At 52.5% G+C, this 8,129-nt stretch overlaps 1 protein-coding gene across 1 annotated transcript in view; it reads right to left on the bottom strand.

Moving 5' to 3' along the window:
• The window catches only part of slc4a2a (solute carrier family 4 member 2a), a 22,565-nt gene extending 15,652 nt beyond the window's left edge, over positions 1-6,913 (bottom strand). The window contains exon 1 of the mRNA XM_027289106.1: positions 6,903-6,913. The gene's annotated coding sequence lies outside the window, so the exon portion shown is untranslated. The remainder of the gene's footprint in view (positions 1-6,902) is intronic.
• Between the last annotated feature and the right edge of the window lie 1,216 nt (positions 6,914-8,129).

The raw sequence follows: 8,129 nt of genomic DNA, 5'->3' as shown, positions 1-8,129 counted from the left end.
ACAAAAGCAGTAGAGGCGGCTTTTATAAACTGTACAGTTTACAAACGAGGCCCATGTGAAACGTTATGAAAATAAACTTGGTGTTATTGTCATTCCAAAATAAAAGGTCTCTCCCTGGTAGGTCTCTCTCTCACGAACCGCCAAAGCTGTCGCTGAACGCCGACGTACCTGCTCTCGACACTGAGCGTCCATTCTCCTTCCCTCCATCCATCGCTGGCCCCCTCCTTCCTCTCTCTCCTCTGACTCGTCTACAGTCACTCCTCTTCTTCTTCCCCTCTCTACTTCCCTCCTCCTCGTCCTCACTCCAGGCAAGGCCTCTTCCCTCTCCTCCCCCGACGGGGTGTCGTAAGCTGTCGGGTGTTGGCTGGGTCGCCTCCGTCCACTGAGGGCACCAGCGGCGGCCACACCGCTTCCGCCAAAACTGCTCCCGTCCCTGGGGCTTGGAAGTAGTTTGGTGCTGCTGGGATGACCTGGCTCTCACTCACTGCGGGCCGCTGGGAGGACTTGGGAAGGTCCCCGCTGGGGTTCGTCTGGACACTACAACCTGTCGCTTGACCCCCACCTCACTCTCACCTGCCGGCCATCTCACTCCTATATCATCCCGCAGGCTTCATTGCCACCTCTCTACCCTGTAACCAGCCGTCACCCTCGTCTTGTGCTGCTGCAGCATCCCCCCGAGTTTGCTGTCCCTCTCCCACCTCCTCCGACACTTGGCTCCTTCCTCGCTTAGACCGCCGCCTCTTCCTCCCTCCTCCTCCACCCCTCCTCCTTCTCCCCCGCCCTCCTCCTCCAATCCGCTTCCCTCCCTCCCGCCCTGGCCCTACCTTCTCAGCAGCTCGGCTGCGATGTGTCCCCCCGATGTGCCACATCCTCTCTGCAGACGCTGCCCACGGTGAGGTAGTTCTAATCGACTGTCCTTCTCTCTGCCAGCCTCTGGACGGACCGGCTCTGGTAGGCGCCCAGCTCAGCACCCGCTCTCAAACGCCAGCGGGCCATTCCCCGCCGGGATGGACCATCTCTATGTCTAGATCAGGGTCTTCCTTCTACAGCTTACAGGCTATCCTCTGGGTGATCAATACAACAGTCTCAGAGTCTCAATCAGGCATTTCCCCTCCTACCCCTCCCTTCCTCCTCACTTCTCGCTCTTACTCCTCTCTCTCCCCCACCCTTCATGTATCATATATTCCTATCCCTTCCTAATATCGCAACACTTACTGTCTGCTCACAATCCAAATCGAAGTTTAATGCATATCGAAATCTTCTATGTCGTCTATGGAAGTTTTAAAAAAAATATCCTGTCTCTGCGCTCGCCCTCGCAGACGGCAGCCTCCCCTAGCCTCATGTTAGTATAGACGTCCTCTGCATAAGCTCTGAGTAAGTGCTTCTCCTAAAATCATCAATAATCTTAAAAGCTCATCTAAAACAGAAAACTCACAACACACACACACACACATCCTCTCCACGACAATCTCATCTCCACACTACACACAACTCTCAACAAAATCCTACGTGTCTCTTCTTTTTATCGGACTTGGCCTTCCTCTCAGAGGCTGCTGCTCTCTCCACACTGGCCAAGCTTTTATTCTCTCAGTTCCTAATTTACTATGCTTATATCTGATCTCTGCTTCAAGTCCCAGAGTTCCGACTGCGTGACAGAAACAACAGAAATCTCTCACATCCTAGCTTATACACAGATTCAGGTCCATCTTCCCTGTGTCTCTGTTTTCGTCCTTATCTCGGCTAATCGCGCGGTCTCTCTGCATAAAAATACTGATGACACTCTTATCCCTCGCTCTCCTCCCTCCCCTCCTCCCGTCTCCTCTCCCACCTCATCTTATATCGATCTCTCTACGTCTCCTCATCTCTCTCCTCTCCCTCTCCCTCACACTCTGGTTTCTTCCAGTCCTCGGAAGTATACGGTGAGGAGCTAGCTCCCCAGGACATCTCGTCCGGTGGGGTAGGTCTGGGCTTGTTTGACTCAAACTCAACACTCATCCGTCCCCCTCCTCCTCTGGACGTTGGATTGGAAGCGTCGACTCGCTCAGGTCGGCCGGCCCTCCTTCGTCCCCTGCCGCCGTCGTGCCTCTCGCTGACCCTCCTCGCTATCTCGTCCCTTCTCTTCCCTTTTCTCCCCTTCCTCTGCTCCGGGCTGTCACCTCTACCGCTCTGGCGCTTCCTCCTTCCCTCTCTCTATCGCTTATCCGTCTATTCGCCGTCCTCGGTCCTCGCTGCTCCTCTGCCCGTCTTCCCCCTCTCCGAGATAGCCTTCGTCTTCCTCTCAAAACGCTCTGTCATTTTTCGCTTATCTGCTCTCCCCTCCTCTTCGTCTGACTGAGCCGATTAGGTTTATATATATACAGATAGCCATCTCAGGCTGTCCTAGTCGATATAACATCTCCGATATTTTCTCTAGTATCTCACCAGCTACAGACGCGAATAGACATAATGTAGCGTATACTGATAGCACCTACTATATCTCTACCATACTCTCTCCATACTTCTCTCTCCACTCGGTGGAAATAGGGCGCATTAAGGCATGTTGGGATATGTACCATCACCAACCAAACTGCACCCCCGGACGAGGGTCCGTGTGCGCCTGTCGGTCCCAGCATGTGCTAGCGGCTTCCGCGGGGGGGGATCGTGGCTCTGCTTGTGATCCTGCATGACGCCCACGACATATATTATTAACTGTCCATTAATTACCTACAGATATATTATAATGTAAATCAATTTTATATCTTCATTATAATTCATGGTCATTTTAAAAAAAATAAAATCTCCATTGTACAATATGTGTGGTTGATTTTTGTCCTGTACACGTGACATCCATTGCACGTCTGTCCGTCGGGGAGGGGATCCCTCCTCTGTGGCTCTTCCTGAGGTTTCTTGCTTTCCACCTTTTTTTTCCCTGTTAAAGGTTTTTGTGGGGCAAAAGTTTTTTCCTCACTCTGGAACCGAGGGTCTAAGGACGAGGGTGTCCCACTCCCTGTCAGATGGTAAAGCCCTCTGAGCAAAATGTAACGTTGTGACTTTGGGCTATACAAATAAAATTGATTTTGATTTGAGTTGAGGTAGAAGAAGAGAGGAGAAATGAGGAGGTAGAGAGGGAGAGGAGGAAAAGGAAAGGAGGTAGAGAAGGAGAGGGCAGTAGAGAAGGAGAAGAGAAGGGGGAGGAGGAGGGAGAAGAGGAGAAAAGGAGGGAGAGAAAGGAGAGGAGGAGGTAGAGAAGAGAAGGGAGGCAGAGAAGTAGGAAAAGGAGGATAGAAGGAGATTAAGGAGGAGGAGGAGAGAAGGAGAGGGGGGAGGAGGAGGGGAGGAGAAAAGGAGGTAGAGAAGGAGGGAGAGAAGGAAAGGAGGAGGTAAAGAAGGAGAAAAGGGGGCAGAGAGGAGAAAATGAGGGAGAGGAGGAGGTAGGGAAAGTGGAGGAGGTAGATAAGGAGAGGAAGAGGTAGGGGAGGAAGGGAGGGAGGGAGAGAAAGGAGAGGAGGAGGTGTAGTGATGTCATGAGAACACAGTTAAACATAATTATATGTAAACCACAGAGATTCAAGTGGAAGTTCAGATAATGAATGTTGTGTGAACACCAACAACACACACAAGACACACACACACACACACAACACACACATCACACACAGTCAGGCTGTGCTATAAAAAAAAGCAGCTGCAGAGTGTTTTCTTGTTTCTGTCGACGCGACACACTGACCAGGTATGAACACACACAGGTCAGAGGTCTGCTCTGATTGGTTGGTTTAATAATGCTCCACACACACAAACACACACACACAGCACACACGCACACACACACACACACACACATGTAACAGTTTTTCCCCCTCCTCATGGACAGTGGGAAGTAAACTGGAGCTGCTGTTAGCTCGTTAGCTGCAGCTTTGTTGAGGTTTTCACCGGCTAAGCAGAGTCTTCTATGGACATGGGGCAGAGGAGAGGAGTGAAGAGGGACGCTGCTGACGGAGGAAGCTAAGAAGAGAAAAGGAGAGAGTGAGCGAGGCAAGAAGCCGCCGGACAAGAGTAAAGTGGGACTTGACTTTTAGGGGTTGGGGAGAGCTTGGTGAAAAAAAGGCTGAAAGACAGACGCCGAGCGGGGCTTGAGCATGCGGACTAGGCAGTGAGGATCAGCTGGCGGCTGGTTTTATCTGGTCTGGTTCTGGGCTGACTGCTGCTTGGAAGGCAGTGAGATCAGCTGCTGCTGGGTTCTGGTTCTGGTTCCTGGTGTTACTGGGCTGACTGCTTGATGGAATAGGCAGTGATAATCGCTGCTGCTGGGGACCTGGATGATGAATTGTCATCATAATGTAATCAGAGTAAAGCTCGAGTAAGCAAGGAGTCATTCCACAGTGGGATAACAGACAGTAAACGGGTTAAAGTTTTGCCCGTGTTAGCGTGTGGCAGTGATGATGCAGTCAGGTGGAGTGATGATGCAGTACAGTGACAATCATCAGAACCAGAACAGCCAGGGGGCGGGACAACTTGACTGATAGTCTGGTTGCCATGGTGACCTTCAGCATCCGACGCGGTTGTCTATACAGAGTTAGACCTTTCATTCATTGCTGTCTGCTTCCTCTCTTGCATCCCTTTCCTCTTTCTACGAACATCCTCTCTCCCGATCTCTCCCGATGCCTTCTTCTCCCTCCCCTCCCACACCCCCCCCCCTCTCTCTGTCCTCCTCTCTCTCTCTCTCTCCCCCCTCCCCCCCCCCTCCTCTCTCCCCCCCACACCTCTCTCTCCTCTCTCTTCCCTCCATCCCCCACTCTCTCTCTCTACCTCTCCGCACCTCCCCATCTCGTGTCGCTCTCTCTCTCTCTCCTCTCATCCTCCCTCACCTTCCCCCCCCCCCTCTCTCTCCCCCCCACCTCTCTCTCCCTCCCTCGCCTCCCGCTCCCCGTCCCCCCCTCTCTCCCTCCCTCCCTCTCGTCTCCTCCCCCCATCCTCTCTCGCGTCCCTTCTCCCTCCCCTCTCTCTCACCCCCTCTCCCCGCCCCCCCTCCTCTCTCTCCACTCTCTCCCCCCTCCCTCTCCCCCTCCTTCTCTCTCTTCCCTCTCTCCCTCGCTTCTCCTCCCCCTCTCTCCATCTCTTCTCTCCTCCCCCCCCTCCTCTCCCCCCCACTCGCTCTCCCCTCTCTCTCCTCTCGTCTCTCTCCCCTCCCATCTCCTCTCCCTCCCTCTCCGTCCCCCCTCCCTCTCTCCCCCCGCTCTTCCTCTCTCTCACCCTCTCCTCTCTCCTCCGCCCCTCTCTCGCTCCCCTCCCTCCACTTCCGCCCCCACATCCGCGCTCTCCTCTCCGTCTTCCCTCTCTCCTCCCTCTCTCTCTCCCCCCCAACTCTCTCTCTCCCTCCCTCCCCTCCTCTCTCCCTCTCTCTCTCTTCCTCCCCCCCCCCCCCCTCTCTCCTCTCTCCTCTCTCTCGTCCCCCCCCCGCTCTCTTCTCTCCCCCCCCCTCCTCTCGCCTCTCCCCCCCCCCCCTCTCCTCGCCCCCCCTCCCCTCTCCCCTCTCATCTCCTCTATCTCCCCCCTCTCGGCCTCTCTCCTCTCCTCACCCCCTCTCACCTCTCTCTCCCCGCCCCCTCCCCCTCTCTCTCTCGCTCCCCCATCCTCCCCTCCTCTGTTCTCTGTTTGGTTCAGTCTTTGCATTGTAATTTCTCTCTTTCAAGTGCTGCGAGGACGCTGAGGGTAGCTTTCCAACTCCTTCCGTTTTCACGCAAACAACACATGCACACACATGCACACACATGCACACGCACACACACACACACACACACACACCACATGTCATTAACAAAGCAAGGACTCAGATCAGCTGTTCTTGACTTGTTTACAGGATGGAAGTGGTTTTTCTCTGAGGCGTGAAGTTTTCTGAAGAACTTTCAATAATCAGGGTCCTTTGACATTTAACCAGGTTGTAATCCCACTGTGGTAACCTGACTACAGCTGTACTAACCTCGAGTACTTGAGTATTACTTCTGATCAAAAACTAGCCAAGTCCGACAACTTTGCTAACACCACAAGTGTTGCGCTGAAGCCCGCTTGTCCAGCTCCAGTCTGGCACAACACTGTCTTCTGCCCCCCTCGAGCGCCCCGGGCCTGGTAAAACCAACCTTCTTTTCTTCTTTCTTTCTCTTCTTTCTTCTTTCTTCTCTTCTTCGTCTCTTCTTTCTTCTTTCTTCTTCTTTTTCTTCTTCGTTCTTCTCTTGCTTCTTTTCTTCTTCTTCTTCTTCTTTCTCTTCTTTCTTTCTTCTTTTTCTTCTTCTTCTTCCCTTCTCTTCTTGTTCCCTTCTTTCTCCTTCTTCTTTTTTTTCTTCTCCTTATTCTTGTTCTTTGTCTTCTTCTTGTTTCTGTTCTTCTCGCTCTTCTTGTTCTTTCTCTTCTTGTTCTTCTTTCTTCTTCTTCTCTTCTTCTCTTCGTTTCCCCAGAACCAGAACCAGACCCAGCAGCAGCTGATATCACTGCCTAGTCCAGCAGCAGTCAGCCCAGAACCAGAACCAGACCCAGCAGCAGCTGATCTCACTGCCTAGTCCAGCAGCAGTCAGCCCAGCTCGGCGTCTGTCTTTCAGCCTTTTATTTCACCAAGCTCTCACCAACCACTAAAAGTCAGTCCCACATTTACTCTTGTCCGGCGGCTTCTTGCTCGCTCACTCTCTCCTTTTCTCTTCTTAGCTTCCTCCGTCAGCGTCCTCTTCACTCTCTGCTCCTCTGCCATCATGTCCATAGAGGCTGCTGAGCCTGAAAACCTCAACAAACTGAGCTAACATGAGCTAACAGCAGCTACAGTTTACTTCACTGTCCATGAGGAAACTGTAAATGTGTGTGTGTGTGTGTGTGTGTGTGTGTGTGGAGCATATAAACCAACCAATCAGAGCAGACCTCTGACCTGTGTGTGTTCATACCTGGTCAGTGTGTCGAGTCGAGCAGAAACACAGAAACACTCTGCAGCTGCTTTTATAGCACAGCCTGTGTGTGTGTGTGTGTGTGTGTGTGTTCGTGTGTGTGTGTGTGTTCACACAACATTAATTATCTGAACTTCACTTGAATCTGTGTTTACATATAATTATGTTTAACTGTGTTCTCATGACATCACTACACCTCCTCCTCTCCTTCTCTCCCTCCTCCTTTCCTCCCCTACCTCTTCCTCTCCTTATCTACCTCCTCCACTTTCCCTACCTCCTCCTCTCCCTCATTTTCTCCTTCTCTGCCCCCTTTTCTCCTTCTTTACCTCCTCCTTTCCTTCTCTCCCTCTCCTTCTCTACCTCCTTTTCTCCTCACCCTCCTCCTCTCCCTCTCCTTCTCTCCCTCCTCCTTTCCTTATCTCCTTCTCTGCCTCCTTTTCTACTTCTCTGCCTCCCTTTCTCCTTCTCTACCTCCTCCTCTCCTTCTCTCCCTCCTTTTCTCCCTCTCTCCCTCCTCCTCCCCCTTCTCCTCTCCTTCTCTACCTGCTCCTCTCCTTCTCTACCTCCTCCTTTCCTCCTCTCCCTCTCTACCTCCTCATTTCCTCCTCTCCTTCTCTACCTCCTCTCCTTCTCTTCCTCCCACTCCTTCTCTGCCTCCTCTTCTCCTTCCCTACCTCTTCCTCTCCTTATCTACCTCCTCCTCTTTCCCTACCTCCTCCTCTCCCTCATTTTCTCCTTCTCTGCCTCATTTTCTCCTTCTACCTCCTCTTCTCCTTCTCTACCTCCTCCTTTCCTTCTCTCCCTCTCCTTCTCTACCTCCTTTTCTCCTTCTCGCCCTCCTCCTTTCCTCATCTCCTTCTCTGCCTCCTTTTCTACTTCTCTGCCTCCCTTTCTCCTTCTCTACCTCCTCCTCTCCCTCCTTTTCTCCCTCTCTCCCTCCTCCTCCCCCTTCTCCTCTCCTTCTCTGCCTCCTTTTCTCCTTCTCGCCCTCCTCCTCTCCTTCTCCTCTCCTTCTCTACCTCCTCCTTTCCTCCTCTCCCTCTCTACCTCCTCCATTCCTCCTCTCCCTTCTCCTCTCCTTCTCTACCTCCTCTCCTTCTCTTCCTCCCGCTCCTTCTCTGCCTCCTCTTCTCTTTCCCTACCTCCTCCTCTCCCTCATTTTCTCCTTCTCTGCCTCATTTTCTCCTTCTCTACCTCCTCCTTTCCTTCTCTCCCTCTCCTTCTCTA

Source organism: Larimichthys crocea, chromosome II, assembly GCF_000972845.2.
Source record: "Larimichthys crocea isolate SSNF chromosome II, L_crocea_2.0, whole genome shotgun sequence".
NCBI classification, from domain to species: domain Eukaryota; kingdom Metazoa; phylum Chordata; class Actinopteri; family Sciaenidae; genus Larimichthys; species Larimichthys crocea.
This window is presented reverse-complemented; position numbering and strand designations above follow the sequence as displayed.